At 43.9% G+C, this 16360-nt stretch overlaps 1 protein-coding gene across 7 annotated transcripts in view; it reads right to left on the bottom strand.

The window, feature by feature from the left end:
• The window catches only part of MBNL1 (muscleblind like splicing regulator 1), a 118573-nt gene extending 103192 nt beyond the window's left edge, over nt 1–15381 (bottom strand). For 2 of the 7 annotated variants that reach the window (XM_062582902.1, XM_062582908.1), the window contains exon 1: nt 15340–15381. The gene's annotated coding sequence lies outside the window, so the exon portion shown is untranslated. Of the gene's footprint in view, nt 1–13513; nt 13610–15339 lie in introns of those variants that run through there. The other 5 variants (XM_062582905.1, XM_062582913.1, XM_062582904.1 and 2 more) reach the window with 4 other exon arrangements.
• Nucleotides 15382–16360: the final 979 nt, after the last annotated feature.

The raw sequence follows: 16360 nt of genomic DNA, 5'->3' as shown, positions 1-16360 counted from the left end.
GAGAGCCAGAGACAAAATGACAGGAAGGACTACTCTTCATTTAATATATTTTGCTATTGATTCATGTATTACTAAGCATCACATAGCCATCTATAATATTAAACTTCCAAATATTTTTTCTAGTATTACAGACATACCTATAATTCCTTTATCATAACATTTATAGGATATATTTTACAAATAGGAAGTTTGGTATTATCTTGGCATAGTGGAATTTAAACTATAAGTGACATTTTCCCCAAAAGTTTAAAAAGAAGCTGCTTATACTCAGTAACTACAGCAGTTTAATGATCTACCTCAGAACTCTGAGAACTAATTCTTTTTCAGAGAACATAACTGAAATAACGAGAAACTCTCTCATTACAATCTTATGTGCTTGTTTTAATTAATATTAAAAAAATGGAGTTTCAATACAAAGATATTTAAGAAGCCATAACAAAAAACCATGCAGCCTTTCAAATAGTAAAAAGCTATTTATTAATCAGTCATACACATTAAAGACATCTCATTTGATTAACTACAAATTTACACAAGCCAAATGATTTATGAGATAAACAATAAGCCTGCATCATACAAAGATCAGTTTCCTACAGATCCAAGAAACTATTCTCAGACAACATGGGTGTACATGACCATGGTTGGACAAATACCTTTTTCCACAGATTACACACTCCAAGTGCACTTTCTTCTTCTGCCGTAAAGGTGCATGTTAAGTGTGCAATGTTTCCTGCCATAGCTGCTTTTGGATCCTACAAGTATTGGAGTAATTCTATAATAATCAGTAATTCTCCTGCTTGCTTAGATGGGACCAGGACCGAGTTCCCTTTTAATTATGAAGCCAAATTTTAATAAATTGTCCAGCAAATAATTACACATCACTGGAAAATACTCTCATATTGCCAGATTATTTGTAACTATATATGTGCACACACATGCACTTTTTTTTATAAATATATATACATATATATATATATATACACACACACACAAACACACACACAAAAAAACTATATATATATATATATACATACACACACACATATATATATTTATAAGAAATACAGTTATGTGGGGGGTTATTCGCATTATCCTTGACAACAACTATGGAAAAAAAAGCAATGCCCATGACTCAGCAAGGGACACAACTGCTTCCTTCTAACATCAAATTCAGCTGATACAGTTGGTTTCAAGGAGGAAAAGTGACCTGGAGGTGTTTTCACTTGGATGAAATGCAACTAACACCAAGAGCAGCTTTTTGTGGGTAAGATGCTTTAATAACTAATTTCTTTCAAGGGAACATATGTTGGCACCTTATTACTGGATAAGTCTCTAAATTAAATCTACATTTTACCTCTACAAATGTTCATATTTATTGCAATCAAATATACTGTTTTTCACTCCCCTTTCTAAAAGAGTTGCCATGTCCTTAGTTGCAAATAGCAGGTTTTTTTCGAACCCAGAAACAGATGGAGTTCAGTACTGGGTAAAATGATTCTCGAGTGGTCACTCTCATGATCACCTGATAGATTATAGCATATAAATAGTAAGTACTAACAGTATTATTAATTTATTACCAACAGCATTTGCTTCAGGCAACTAGCTTCTCCCCTTAGCTCTGCTAATACGCTCCAGTCCTGGCAATGTCCCCCCTGCTTGTGCCTGTCAGCACACTCTGGTTTTCAAAATTCTTGCCAGTTTGCATGATGGTGATTTGTCACGTGAATAACTGAGTTACGAGTATAGATGCAACCAAAAAATCCTTGTACACCTCAAATAAATTAGTGAGATCAAATGTGAACTTAATTACCAGAGAGGGAAGAAGCTATACACAACATCTACTCAAAACTGGTTTGTCATTTCACTTCCACTGTAGCTCATACCCTCCTTTCACACTTCCCATTAAACAAATGCATACTACTGCTTTCTCTTCAAGGAGTAAGGACTACATTAGCTCAGTCAGCAGGGCTTTCCAGGTAAGGAACAGAATACCTTCAAAAAAAAAAAAATAGCATATAGTATCTTACCACGTGTCTGCTGCATAAAATGTTCATGCTCCCAGCAAAACTAATCAGAAGTTCTAATTATATGGATTGCTTCATTTTGCATCTGACTTGAGGGCAAACAAAAAAAGGACGTGAATACACATAATGAGGAACATAGTGTAAAGAGTTCTGCTTTCAACAGCAACTTACATTCAAATTTCATTAGTCTAGTCGTTTTTATTCAGTAATAAGGAGCTGTAGCAATACTGTAACAGTCACATGCTTCTGTCAAACTATGAGAAATTTGCATGGAAATAGGCAAGAATTTGGTTGTTGATCTGGCACACACTGAATGTGACCTGCATTTAACTGAACAGACCTTGCAGACCAACTGCAAAGCTCTGCACACTTGCAAACATGGAGGTGTTTGGGCTGAACTTGTTAGTCAGTCAGCTCAGCTCGCGCGTGTCCTCCCCAGTCTGTGGCGTCCCCTCCCAGAGGCGCAGCGTGACCTATCCTCCTTGCAATATTCGGCCTAGTGCCCAGCGTACTCCTGCACTTCACCTTCCCAACCTCCAACGGCTGCTCCGAATAAAAACCAAAACGAATCTTAATATTGTGGTACTTACATTGTTCCTATGCTTATTTGAAACTACTACAGTCTTTAAAATTCACAACATTATCATGCTGGAAATGCCCAGAAGTAGGGAAACATTTCCAGTTTAGCACAAGGATATAGCTGTATGACTCCTATTAACATTAGCATGAACTACAAGGCAGTGATAGTGCTGGAAAGCTACTCCAGTATCTGTTGTAAGATACAAAGCTGGCTGCATTTTAGTTCAAAGCTTTGCTTCTCAAAGAATCTTTATTCCAAAATAGAGTATCTTCTACTTGAGAATACATTCTGACTTTATATTTAATATATATTTATCAAACATATCCTTCTACTGCATTAAAACTTTTATATGAAGGTTATCAGAAAACATAACAAATCTGAAATCTTTTCTTTGTATCATTTATGTAAGAATTGAAATCCTAGAGAATTTTTTTCTAACCTCTATGCTCTGTCACCATCTGAGGTATCTGAGACAGCTGCTGTGCATTCATACAAGAGCAAAAATCATTCCTGAGTAAGCAATAAAACTAGTTGGAGGAGTAAGCTACTAGAGTAGCTTAGGAGAAGTTTTCCTTGATTTAACAGAGATTATTACAATGTAGTATTCAATACTATAGAAACACTCATTGATGTGATTTACTTTGAATGTGTGAGCAATCTTATCAGCCTCCAGGGAAAACATATACATAAGTGTATTCAGACATCAAGTAAAAGCTCCACATTAGTCAACAGAAATAAAATGAATAATAAAAATTGTAAGACTATACTATATTTTAGGAAAGAAGCGACAATGTCTTTGAGACTATTTTTAATCAACAATTGCTATAACTTACTGTTTTGGTTGTTCATGGTGCATTACACGAGATTCATGTAACCAACAATAACCATGAAAAACAATTCACTAACCACCATGGTTCTGATTACCTTATCCTGCGCAGTCAGACAAAAAGAAATACCCAAGAATGATGTAGCGAATTATGAAGGGACTTCTAAGCTCCAGTAAGACTCTATTCTCATCATTAAAGATAACACAGAGCTGCAGTTAATCCCAAATAACCTCCAGTATCACTGGAACATGCACAAGGTTTAAGGCTCTCTTTCTTCCACAGCTACAGAGGGAAAGGAGACAGCAACACTACCCTCTTCGGCAACCGTGTAAACATTAACAATGCAGCAAGATTTCAGCTTGGCCATTCAGGCCTTCAATGATTTTTGTTCTCAGGTTATGGATCTGGCTGTAAAACTCACTATCTTGGTAACTTTCTATTTATAGCTGCTGTAAGGCTGTGCTAAACTATTTTTTGAGCACCCATCTTTCATGGAATAATCAAGAAATTTTTCTTAAACTGAACCAATGCAACCACAGGATTCCCCCCTTACATCCTTGCGCTCCTAATGGTCTTACTTTGTAAGAACTGTTGTACCACTCTTTTGGTTCCTTGCCCCTCAGACACACGTATTTGCTGATTCTTTCGTTCATTTGTTCTGATTAAGCTGGCCCATAGTAGCAGCATTGCCTCTTTTGTGGGCAAGAGTAAGTGAACTGTGTCCTTTTTGCTTGCTCTTTAGGCAGCCTTTTTTGCACTCAGTGGGTGCCAAAATCACAAAACGCACAACTGTCAATATCTTCTGTAAGAAGAACTCGCTCTCTGTGAATTCATGCAATGTATAAATTGGTCACTTTCCCTAAAGTGCCAGCTAGAACAGAATGAAAATACCAACCTTAACATATCAGAGGACCACACACAGGGACCACAGTTTTTAGAGAATTTCTTTCAAACGTGTAAAGGACTGATTATTCCCTTGTTACTAGAGTTACTTTAAATTATCACCATTTTTAAACTAGCCAAAAGAATAACTGTAAGAATGATGCCATATGAACCCCCAATACAAAAAAGCACTCAAACGCATTTACACCAGAGGTGCCACTCACATGCTTGGAGCTAAATCCGCAGGCACTGCAGCTTTGTGTCTATTTTCTTCCTAAGAGCAGCCGCCGAAGAGCAGGCGGGTGCTCGGTGGAGCGAGGTGCCCACGTGCACCAGGACCTCAGTCCGGCTGGCAGCCGAAGCAATCCTCAGCCTTCGAGGGCAGCGACAACCGCAGATTCTTACCGAATCTTACAAACTCTCCCGCAGCGTTTCAGTTCACGTTCTTCCTGTCTCCCTATGCTTTTAGAAAGGCCTGCCTATTACCCAAAACATTCGTTATCACTATCTGCCTCCACTATTTTTATCAACTTCTCCATAGCATTTCTCACCTGAAGATTATCCTCTACCCTCTACTGGAATTCTCCTAGGTACACTTCCTTTTCCTTTACGTACCGGTGCCAGAGACCAAGATTGAACCACACGATAAAGGAATCCTGGAAAAAGCTCAGAGGATTACCTTCTTCCTTATAGCCTCACTCTTATTTTTAAAAACTCACTTTAAAAATACTGAATGAAGTTAAAAATTTTGGCTCTTATACAAAATTTTTAAGAAGCATGGAATATTTGAGAACAGTTTTGGAAAAGATTTAACAAAAACAAAGCAAGTATGATACATACTGTGATGGGAGACTGAATACTTCAAAGTAACAGAAAATAAAAAACCCCAAAGCAGCAATTCTGCCAATATCATGCAGAAAATGAATGAAAAAAAAAATTCTTGTACTTTAGCTGCCACTATTAGCCGTATTAAACTAGAAGAAAGGAACAGAACTGCATCTATTTTTCAGAAAAAAAGCCCACAACATTAAAGATTCATTTACAGAATATATTTGCACATAAATATAGGGGCCCAATAAAATGCTGATAGTAGTAGGGACTACATTTTCCCAGGGAATTTCTTCAAAGCAGGCTGAAAAGCTGAGTCATAAAAGTAAGTGTCTGCACCCACAAAAGAACATTTTAAGGGTTACACATTAAAAAACTGAAAAGCACAGCATTATGTTATTAATATCACTGATTCACTACCTTTTATTTTTCACTGCTTATGAAAAGAGTCACAAAGTCATTTTAAGTTTTGCCTACATAGAAAGCACTGAAGGAGCTCTATATATAAATTATGTATCGAAAAGACCACTTAAAGCTAATTACACACAGTCAAGAATGCTGTTTAGTCTCCCACTGCACTGGAAGGAGCATTTTTCATTTGGATTTTTTTTCAGTTTCAGAGAGTTACAAAAAAAAACAGAATACTACAGTTTATTTCTTCTCATACATAAACCATGCTGTGTTTATCAGTACCTATGGCTGAGAGGACCTTTCTTCCATGGAAACTGAATGGCACAAGAAACACTGAAACAGCAAGTGTAAATCCAGACTGGAAGCACATATATCATTAGAGATCAGCAACGGGAAACAGGGTATGCATGCATTTTTTGATGCATACTCATACCGTCAGCTCAACAGCAGTAGGCCATTATACCCAAATTTGTGTAAGCCATAAGGCAAACAGTAGAATACCAACTGTCTTGTTTGCATGCATGCACACACAAATACAGGCATATGTATTTTTTATGGTGAATCCAGGCCTAATTACTGTTGCCTTCAGTTTGGCAGTCTCCTTGGAAAACTTGAAAGATCTGCTTGGTTCCTTGAGATCCCAAAGCTTTAAAAACTCTATGGTACCCATGGGAAAAAATGGAATTTAAAGGCTTTAGAAAACGCTGGTATATCTCAACCCAATTAATACAGCAAACTTCATTTTCTTCTACAGCAATTTACTTTCATTTAAAAGAAATGCATATCTCCTTGAAAACTGTGCGTAGGTGTACTGTAGCAAAGAATGTTATTGTAATGCTGAAAGCTAAAGTGATTTTAAAATTGTACTCCTGAATATGCTTTTCTAGGTCTAGATTTCCTTGTTCCAAAGTGATCCTTAACCCATTTCAGACATGAGCTTCAAAAAGGTACCCACAAATAAAAGAAATTTCAAGGAAGATTCATTTGGACCTTTTTTCCCCTTGCATTCTGATAAATGATAAATAAGACCCCTCAGCACAGGCAACTGCCTTCCAAAGTAACGATCCCGAGTTGAAGAGGGAGGTGGGGAAGGTGGCAGCCTCACGGGCTCCAGCCTTCACCACAACCGCAGCAACTCAGAAGAGCCGCAGGACATCCCTGTATCTGAAGAAATTTGGAGTTAAAAGAGCACTAAGACATAAGTGTGTAGAGCTCTGCAGAACTGAGCTTACAGCATCTGATTACTTTCCCTTTTTTAGAAGGAAAAATTCTCATTAACTTCACTGGAAGCAGAATCCAAAAATGGATTGGGTTCTTACTCACTTTAAAAAAGCCAGACAAACTTGCACTGAAGCCAGTAACAAAACACAAATATGCAGAGCTACTTAAGCCAGTGAAAGCTGGACCAGGGCTTCAAATCCAAGCTACAGTGACTTCCTGAGCTCAAGAACTGGCTTGGGTTAAAAACTGGACTGAGTACTGTGCTCTTTGCTAGTGTGAATCGCAATTTATATCACTTGGATTCTCACGCATATTTAAGCATAGGGATAATTCCACACTTGTATATTATGTAATGCAACAAGTATAATCTTTTTTATATATATATATATATATATATATATATATAAAATATATATATATACACACACACACTTACATAAAAGTACTGCACTTTCAATATATATGTACATGTTGAGAATAAGTTAACACACCATCAACTGAACTTCCCATAGGGGCTTTTTGCGACCTTAAAAATAGCCACAGAAGTCAGGAAATATTATTTAAAATGTTTTCAATATTTTATTTTTCCTTCTAAGAAATACCTGATCTAAGTTCAACCCGAACACATATTTTGCTTTGCCAGATGATCCGTGACTGTCTCAGGACTTCTTACATTGTTATCATCACTAAGCTTAAACAGGGCTGCTAAGTCTATTAATCTTCTGAAACACAAAGTCTGAAACCGTAGAAAACATCTTACTACAGATATATAAAATGTGGTATAGTGAGATAAGGGAAAAATTCAGTATGTGCTCTGTTAATATTTTTCTATATAATTGCAAGCAAAACTGATACACTTTTCCTAAGAACCAACTCTAAATGTAATGCTAATGGCAAGTACGTAATTGAAAAAAATCCTTTTACAAAAAAAAGCTTCTCACAATGGTAGACAGTAAGGTACATTTCTTACAGAAACATCTTGAATATACTTAGAAATTTAAATTGCCACCTGTAAATTCAAACAAAGAATTAAGAAAACAAGTCAAATATAGCAGGGGTAGCAATCAAGTACTACGTCAACTATCACTTTCTAAAATGTAAAATGACATGTAACACTGATTTTAATATCTCAAGTACTTATTTCTTTGTATTGTGCTGCAATTAGTTCTGATTCAGCTACCAATACATACAGCCTGCATATTTATGTCCCAAAATATACTTTATAGAAACAGTTTCTGACAAATTCGCCAAAATGTAAGGTCCTCGCAGGAACACACACAACTCTGCACTTTCTGAAACAACCTCATATTACTCCCACAAAGGCTCAAACTTGTTCTATGCCAAGACCTCTTTGAGCAGAGAAGCCCTTGCTGGTAGAGCAGGGAAGCAGGAGAGTACCATCCCCCATGAACCACACTCAACAACTGCCACTTACATATTTGGTTTATTAAAAAAAAAAAAAAAAAAAAAAAAAAAAAACACAGCTTTTTAGTATGTAATACTTGCAACCAATTTTGGTTCAATCAGTCCCAGCTTTCTTCATTTCTCTATAAAATCCATAGATTCAAACTTGCATTACCTCTAAGCATACTAAAACTATTTAGCATCTCAGTGACATAAGTATGGTTTTTAATCTTATAAATTGCTGCTGATATTTCTAAATCATATCAAATAGCAATCATCCCACTGAAAATTCAAACTGCAATTAGAAACTAAATGCTATTTTTTGTGCTTCAGATTTAATGAAAACTAACATTACATCTCTTGCAAACTATTATTTTTTTCTTTATAGAACATTAGCAAGAGTTTTCCAAGCTATCTAAAATAAAGTTATTTTGGAGGACAGTATTCTTTTATTGCAATGTAATGTATACACTTAATTTCCAACATGGAATATTTCACAAGGTAGCAGCAGACAGTACATAGACATTAAAAAAAAAATTAATTGATCCCAGAGGAAAAGCAATTCCCCTGATACATAGCTGGCTTTCATTTTGAAGTCAGCATATACCAAATCCTTACATGGTCATACAAACAGACCAAAGACTCACAAAATATACAGAGATAACCCGTGTACACTGATCAGCATCAGCTTGTGCAGTGGCCACCCCAGAGCAGCTGCTGCTGTTACTGCCTTCTTGCTTCTATGGAAGTTACGGAAGATATTTCAGATCACATCCATGGCAGAACAGACTCCAAACGTCACAGAGCATAGCAATAAAAAAGCACGCACATGTTTATTCTTCTGGTAAATAGTTATGGCCTAGTAGGAAGGAACTGTTGTTTACTTTGCTGCATTACTTAGGGAAACTAAGTTTACAATATATAATTGTTAATAAAAGCCACAGGCAACTGCTCTGGTCCCCAAGAAACACAAATAGTGAAGACCAAAAGCTTGTGCAGCCGGCCACAGAAAAACCACTCAGCCTCTGCCTGCCTCTCTGCCCCATGCACAGGATGGATACAAATTCACAGATCTGAACACAGCTGACTCTTGCTAGGGGAAAAAAAGATCAGAACCAAGGCCAGGTTTTAGGAAGCAGATTTCATACCTTACAGCTGTTATGTATATAAAACACACTAATAAAAAACCCTGGATTTACACATCTGAGTTTTGCTCACACATTAACAGATTTCTGAGCCCTGCCGCAGTACCTGTGCACATAGGGTTATTATTCCACTGCTTACAAGAGAAAGATGTTATAAAACCAGATCATTTTAGACAAGATCTGATCTTTGACGTTAGTGTCCTTTCTAGTTCATACTGCAAAACAGCCATAAAAATATACAAAATATATCCACAGTATAATTCTTCCTTGATAGGAGTAGTTGAAAGGATTTTCCAATAAATATTCAGACTTACAGTAGTTACCTTCAGTACGGAACTCCCTCACACATACACAGACACAAAACTGTGACAACAAAAGAGAATAAAATCTTTTTCGCAATTTTATCTTAATGAACTGATCTTTCCTAACAGCAAAATTCCTTTAGCTCTTTCTATAGCAGTTTCATTTAAAATGTACACAAGGCAATGGAAAACACATATACTAAGCCTCTAAAGGAAATGAGTATTTACTGCAATGTGTCTTTTACAATCCAATGAATGCAACTTTCTCAGTGTTAGCTCTGTTAGGAACTGTATACATAACAGTCATCCAACTATTCTGGTCATCAAGAGGTATTAAGGCTTATCCTAACTACAGGCATGGCTGTATAGTTACCAGCTCTGCATTAAATCTGAAGTAGAATAATTGAAAGGAATAAAAAAATAAAAATAGAGGAGAGAGTGTATGTTTTAATCTGAACTGGCTATGAGATCCTCATCTGTAATAAATGTTTAAGAACCTTTACTCTGACCGCATAGTCAACTCTGGACAATAAGATGAAAAATTATCTGTCTTTAGCAGTCTCTTGCTTCTGGGCTACTAAAATAATGCCCTGTAGAAGATAATTTTGATTGTTTGATGTTTGCTTCAAGAGTTTGATGTGACCTCATTTAATGTGCGTCACTATCTCCTACAGTCCAATTTTGTTCTCCTAGTTTCCAGTTTCCATAGGTTTTAAGTTCAGGGAAATCATGCTTGCACCTGAAGCACTGATGCAACTAAGAACAGGTTGCAGGATCTCATGTGTGTCATCACCTAACACCAGCATGCGTGCAGCGAACTACAATGGGGATTCTTTCAAAAAGCATCTTTCCTGCTTATGAAATTTTGGAAAGTAACATTTTCAGTGTTCACAAGACATTCAAACTGGAAAGCCCCAAATATCCTCCACTAAAAAAAAAAAAAAAAAAAAAATAAGTTTTAAAAGGAAGCAACAGAAGTACCTGTTCCTTTCAACTGCTTGCCAATATGTGAGGCTTGTGATGCAGCAGTCCAAAGCGTTACCTTATTCAATCCTAGGCCCCTCTTATAGCAAACAGAATAAACTGTAATCTCAGTAATTATTACTTAGCATATACCATTAAATGATGAATAAAATATGAAACTTAATGAAGTAAGAGTACTAGAACTCATGAGATGGAATAATGCAAAATAAAATTAATCTCTGTCCAAAATTGAAAATAAATATCTAAATTTTTTAAGGCTTGAAACAGCTTAGTTCACATTCATTTCCATTTAATTATATTGTTTAAAATTTCCACAGCACAACGAACTAGAAGCAAAAACAGTAGTTACAACAACAACAACAACAAAAAAAAAAAACGCAAAAAACACTAAACATTTTCGACCCAATTTCCAAATCTGACAATATAAGTACCTCCTGCTAATCTAAGACCTAACACCTCCCCATTGCCTCTGCTTGGCATGTAAAACTCCCTAAAAAGCAACCAGAGTTGTATGCCTGTAACTGACAGTGTAATGCAACACTGAACATTACCCATGCACTGGCACTGTAAAAGTGCCCGTTGTGCGACTGGCTATATGTAACGGTAAGGTGCTTCATGCAATTACACAATAGCCTACTAAATTCCTATTTGAATATTTTTCTTAGAATTGTATTTTCAAGAACTCCTAAGCCTCATCAGTATGAATCGTGTTGAAAGCCCACGTTTTCACATTGAACAACACTGCATTGACTGCAATGGTTCAATTAAAGAACATCTCTTTTGGTCCTACTTACCTACAGAGCAACCTTTGAATAAAACTACTGTGAATAATGATTACGATGACTTCTGAGAAATTTTATATTAAAATTTTCTACTTCTACTGATTAAATTGGTTAGTTGGTGCTGTATGCAATATTAACTTGTTAAATTAACAGATTCAAAAATCTAACATTTTCTATCACAAGGCTGGGGAACGTGGATAAATCCATGTAGGAGGATATGAACCATAGAAGGTGATCAGATACATGTGAACTACTTTTTTCCATGTTTGCAAAACAACTTTCAAACTCCAAAAGCACAAAGCCCTCACCTGTCCAGCACATGGCATAGCTGTGCTTCATAGTACTGAGAAATTGAGCAAAAAGGAGAATTGCGAGAGTAAATTAAAAAACAAACAAACAAAAACAACCACACCACTATGAAGGAAAGCTCTTGCCATTACACGGAAACACTAGCACAGTGAAGGGAATATATGGAAATGTAGCCTCCGTTGCAGCTGATGGAACATTTACAGGACAGCTCTTACATCGTTTTATGACTCAAGTGAATTACAAGTTACTCACATAATGCCCCAATTTTGCCCACTGACTCATCTGCCTCATAGTACAACTAAGCATTCTTAGACTCACCTCCCTTCCTGCCATTGAAAGCATATTTAATCTAATGATGGTGTTAACCAAATGAGATAATAAATAAAATATGTCACTTGGACGAAGAAATTTCTTGTCTAGGTATCTTCCCACAGTAGCCCAAGTAAATAATAATTGCAGATTTTTTTTTTTCCTTTTTAAGAAGTCATGTAAAATAGGCAGACTCCACAGTTACAACTAATTCACTGTACATACCATGAGAGACTACATCTTTTCTAAAATTTTCTCAAGTCTAGAGATAAAAATTGCTTTTTAATTAAATATATCTTACATTAAAACTAAGCATAAAGAAGAAATTTGGTTGCACAAGCCCCCTATCCTTTAAATCCAGGAAAGTCCAACTACGTTTTGTTCTCATTTACGCTAAATCTGTCACGAGTTGAAAAAAGCAGGGTAATTCAGGCTTCAAATGGCCAAAGCATGTGCTGCACAGAGCAGAGAGCTCCAGCTGATGTCTGGCCTGCACCAAGGCTCATGTCCCCTCCAAACAAGTCACGGGGCACTCCAGCAGCTCCCCGAGCCAACCTATGCTCTTTCCAAAAGAAGCGCAATTCTAGACATTTTTGGTTTTAGCACCACTATGTCCTGGCTTTGCAAACACTGGACTTGCAAGCTTGGTAACTGATTTCAACAAAACTCCGAATGCTTTCCAAGTGCACAGCCTCTTTCTCCTTTATCTGCAGAGAAATTGTCAAAATATCGCAGTACAGCAGCACATCTGGCCGTGGTCAGCACCAGCCAGTAGCACAAATGCCTTTGTGGCTGCGCTGCTACATCCTCCAAACTACACCGCTCCTGTCACCTCGAGAACAGGACAGAAGAGAAAGGGAATTCAACTGTCATTTTTTTTTTAAAGTACATACATTTCAAGAAATGCCCAACTACTTAGGCTCTTACCTTCAAACGTTCCCTGAAGTAATGAGTATCATTGGTAAATTATTCATTATGCAAATTATTTCCTTGTTGTCACTTTGGAACATGATGTAATTTCATTAGAACCTCTTTCCCCATAGTACTAAAGAGGATATAGTCCAGTTATTTATCATTTTATGTTTTATTATTCATTATTTTATATACTTCTCCCACGCCTATTACATCTTCACATTTCTCTATTAATTAAACAGACTTTTACTATCTTTACTTATTTCTTCGTCATCTGTGTCCTTCTGTTGGTGCTGTATGTTTTAGAGCATGTATTTTTCTAAAAGTAACATTCACATTTTATACATATGGCATTCCAACATTCTTCCATTTCATTACACAGACACCTTAACAAAGCAGTTTTTGTTTGTGGCAACTAGGTGAAAGCAAAGATCCGAATTTAAGAACTTTCTCCCCGAAGAGCTCTATTTCCACTACTTTCCCCATAACAGTTAATCTAGAAACTCCTGAAATGGGTAAGTAACACATGCAGCATTTATCACACAAACAGGATTTATCAAGACGAAGTTTTGCTCAATATTGTGATATTCACGCACCTAAACTTGTGAAGCCCTTTTGATGTCTTCTTTAAAAGCCTAACCTAAACGCTTGTGCCAGATGGAGGATCTGCATCTTCCCTGTACTCCTGATTTTCAAGACAACACAAACAGCACAGACTCGACCGGTAACCTGGGAATAAGCACAGGCTTTTACCACACAGAACTGTGGTGCTTTCACGCTGTTCTCATCTCAGACACCTTCTTGTTGATTACTTCATCTCTAATCCTGTATCTGTCCAATTTCTTTAGGGTTACCTCACGAGCCATCACAGGCGGTTTAGGTGTCCCCCCAATCTTAAAAACACTGAAAAATATCAAATCCTTTTTCTACTACTACTTCACGGACAACAGATGAGAAAACCGCTAACCGGCGGACGCTGAAGTCTCCGGCAAAGCCACCGCGGGGCCTGCAGACCCGTCAGCAGGACGGGGCGGGGAGCGCCAGGCACAGCGGGGAGGGGAAGCGGGAAAGCCCCCCAGCCCCGGCCGCCCGCCGGTAAACGTGCGTGTCTGCGCTGCCCTCCAGGCGCCGGCGTGAGGCGGCTGACACGAGCACCGCCCGCGCCGACCCACCGAGGCTTCCAGCGGGCCTGGCACGAGCGTCACCGGCGGAGCCGCGCGCGGGGCCCCTCGGCGCGCCCGGCCGCACAGGCCCCCGCAGCTCCGCGGGCCGCGCCGCTGCGGTGCCGGAGCCCCCGCGGCCGCTGGACCGGAGGCGGCAGCGCCGCCGCGCCGCGCCCCTCCCCGCCGCCGCCGCTTCCCTCAGGGGCGCCGCCCCGCGCGCTCCCTCGGCCCCGCGCGCTCCCTCAGCGCCCCGGCGGCCCCGCGCGCTCCCTCAGCGCCGCGCGCTCCCTCAGCGCCCCGGCGGCCCCGCGCGCTCCCTCAGCGCCGCGCGCTCCCTCGGCCCCGCGCGCTCCCTCGGCCCCGCGCGCTCCCTCAGCGCCCCGGCGGCCCCGCGCGCTCCCTCGGCGCCGCGCGCTCCCTCGGCGCCCCGGCGGCCCCGCGCGCTCCCTCGGCGCCGCGCGCTCCCTCGGCGCCCCGGCGGCCCCGCGCGCTCCCTTGGCGCCGCGCGCTCCCTCGGCGCCCCGGCGGCCCCGCGCGCTCCCTCGGCGCCGCGCGCTCCCTCGGCGCCCCGGCGGCCCTGCGCGCTCCCTCGGCCCCGCGCGCTCCCTCAGCGCCCCGGCGGCCCCGCGCGCTCCCTCGGCGCCGCGGCGGCCCCGCGCGCTCCCTCGGCCCCGCGCGCTCCCTCGGCCCCGCGCGCTCCCTCAGCGCCCCGGCGGCCCCGCGCGCTCCCTCGGCGCCGCGGCGGCCCCGCGCGCTCCCTCGGCCCCGCGCGCTCCCTCAGCGCCCCGGCGGCCCCGCGCGCTCCCTCAGCGCCGCGCGCTCCCTCGGCCCCGCGCGCTCCCTCGGCCCCGCGCGCTCCCTCGGCGCCCCGGCGGCCCCGCGCGCTCCCTCGGCCCCGCGCGCTCCCTCGGCCCCGCGCGCTCCCTCGGCGCCCCGGCGGCCCCGCGCGCTCCCTCAGCGCCGCGCGCTCCCTCAGCGCCCCGGCGGCCCCGCGCGCTCCCTCGGCCCCGCGCGCTCCCTCAGCGCCCCGGCGGCCCCGCGCGCTCCCTCGGCCCCGCGCGCTCCCTCAGCGCCGCGCGCTCCCTCGGCCCCGCGCGCTCCCTCGGCGCCCCGGCGGCCCCGCGCGCTCCCTCAGCGCCGCGCGCTCCCTCAGCGCCCCGGCGGCCCCGCGCGCTCCCTCGGCCCCGCGCGCTCCCCTGGGGGCACCGCCGCCGCCCCGCGCTCCGCGCGCCCCCCGGCGCGGCGCGGCCCCCGCTCACCTCTCACATGTTCTCAGGGGCGGGCGGGCGGGCGGCTGCGGCCCGGGCCCGGGCACGCTGGGGCTGGGCGCCGCGGGGCGCGCCGGGGCTCACGGGAGCATGGTGACAGCGCCGCCGGCGCGGGGCGGCGGCGGCAAGGCGGGGCGGGGCGGGGCGGGGCGGGGCGCGGAGCGAGCGGGGCGGCGGCGGCGGCGGCGGCAGAGCCACGGCCCGGGGCCAAGCCCCGCCCGCCCCGCGGCCGGCCACGCCCCCCGCAGCCGGCCACGCCCCCCGCAGCCGGCCACGCCCCCCGCAGCCGGCAGCGCCCCCCGCGGCCGCAACGCCCTCCGCGGCTCGCCACGCCCCTCCGCGGCTCGCCACGCCCCTCCGCGGCAGGCCACGCCCCCCGCGGCTCGCCACGCCCCTCCGCGGCCGGCCACGCCCCCCGCGGCTCGCCACGCCCCTCCGCGGCCGGCCACGCCCCCCCGCGGCTCGCCACGCCCCTCCGCGGCTCGCCACGCCCCTCCGCGGCTCGCCCCGCCCCCCCCGCGGGCACTAGGAGAAATCCGGCCCGAAAGACCCCCACGGGGATCACGGGCAAGCGCAAACGCGCGTGGGGGGAGGTGGCGGGAACGCTCTGCCCGAGGCTGCCCCTCGGCAGCGTCCGGGCTGCAGGCTCTGGGGCAGTTTGGAACTGCCGTCACTCCAAACGCCGTTCCCCGCCCGCCCCGAGCTGCGGCGCCCCAGCGGGAGCCGTGCTTGCCTGGCTCCGCGCCGGGGAAACGACGCTGCTTTTGTTCGGTTTTTCACCATTTCTTCTTCTTTGCAAAAAAAGAAGAAGTGTGCTGCAGACTTCTACTTTTTTGCGCGCTGGGCCACGGCTAGCGAAAGGCCCGGGCTGACTTCTGCCGGAGGGCAGGGGCGCCTGGCTGCGGGGCTGCGCCGCGGCCCCACCGCCCTGCTCGCAGCCGCGGCAGCCCCGGCGAGGGGCTCCGGCCCGAGGGGCTCCGGCCCGCGCGGCCAGGACCGGCCCCGGCTGGCC

Source organism: Rhea pennata, chromosome 9 (genome assembly GCF_028389875.1).
Source record: "Rhea pennata isolate bPtePen1 chromosome 9, bPtePen1.pri, whole genome shotgun sequence".
NCBI lineage: Eukaryota > Metazoa > Chordata > Aves > Rheiformes > Rheidae > Rhea > Rhea pennata.
Note: the sequence above shows the minus strand (reverse complement) of the source record. Positions and strands in the feature narration are given on the sequence as shown.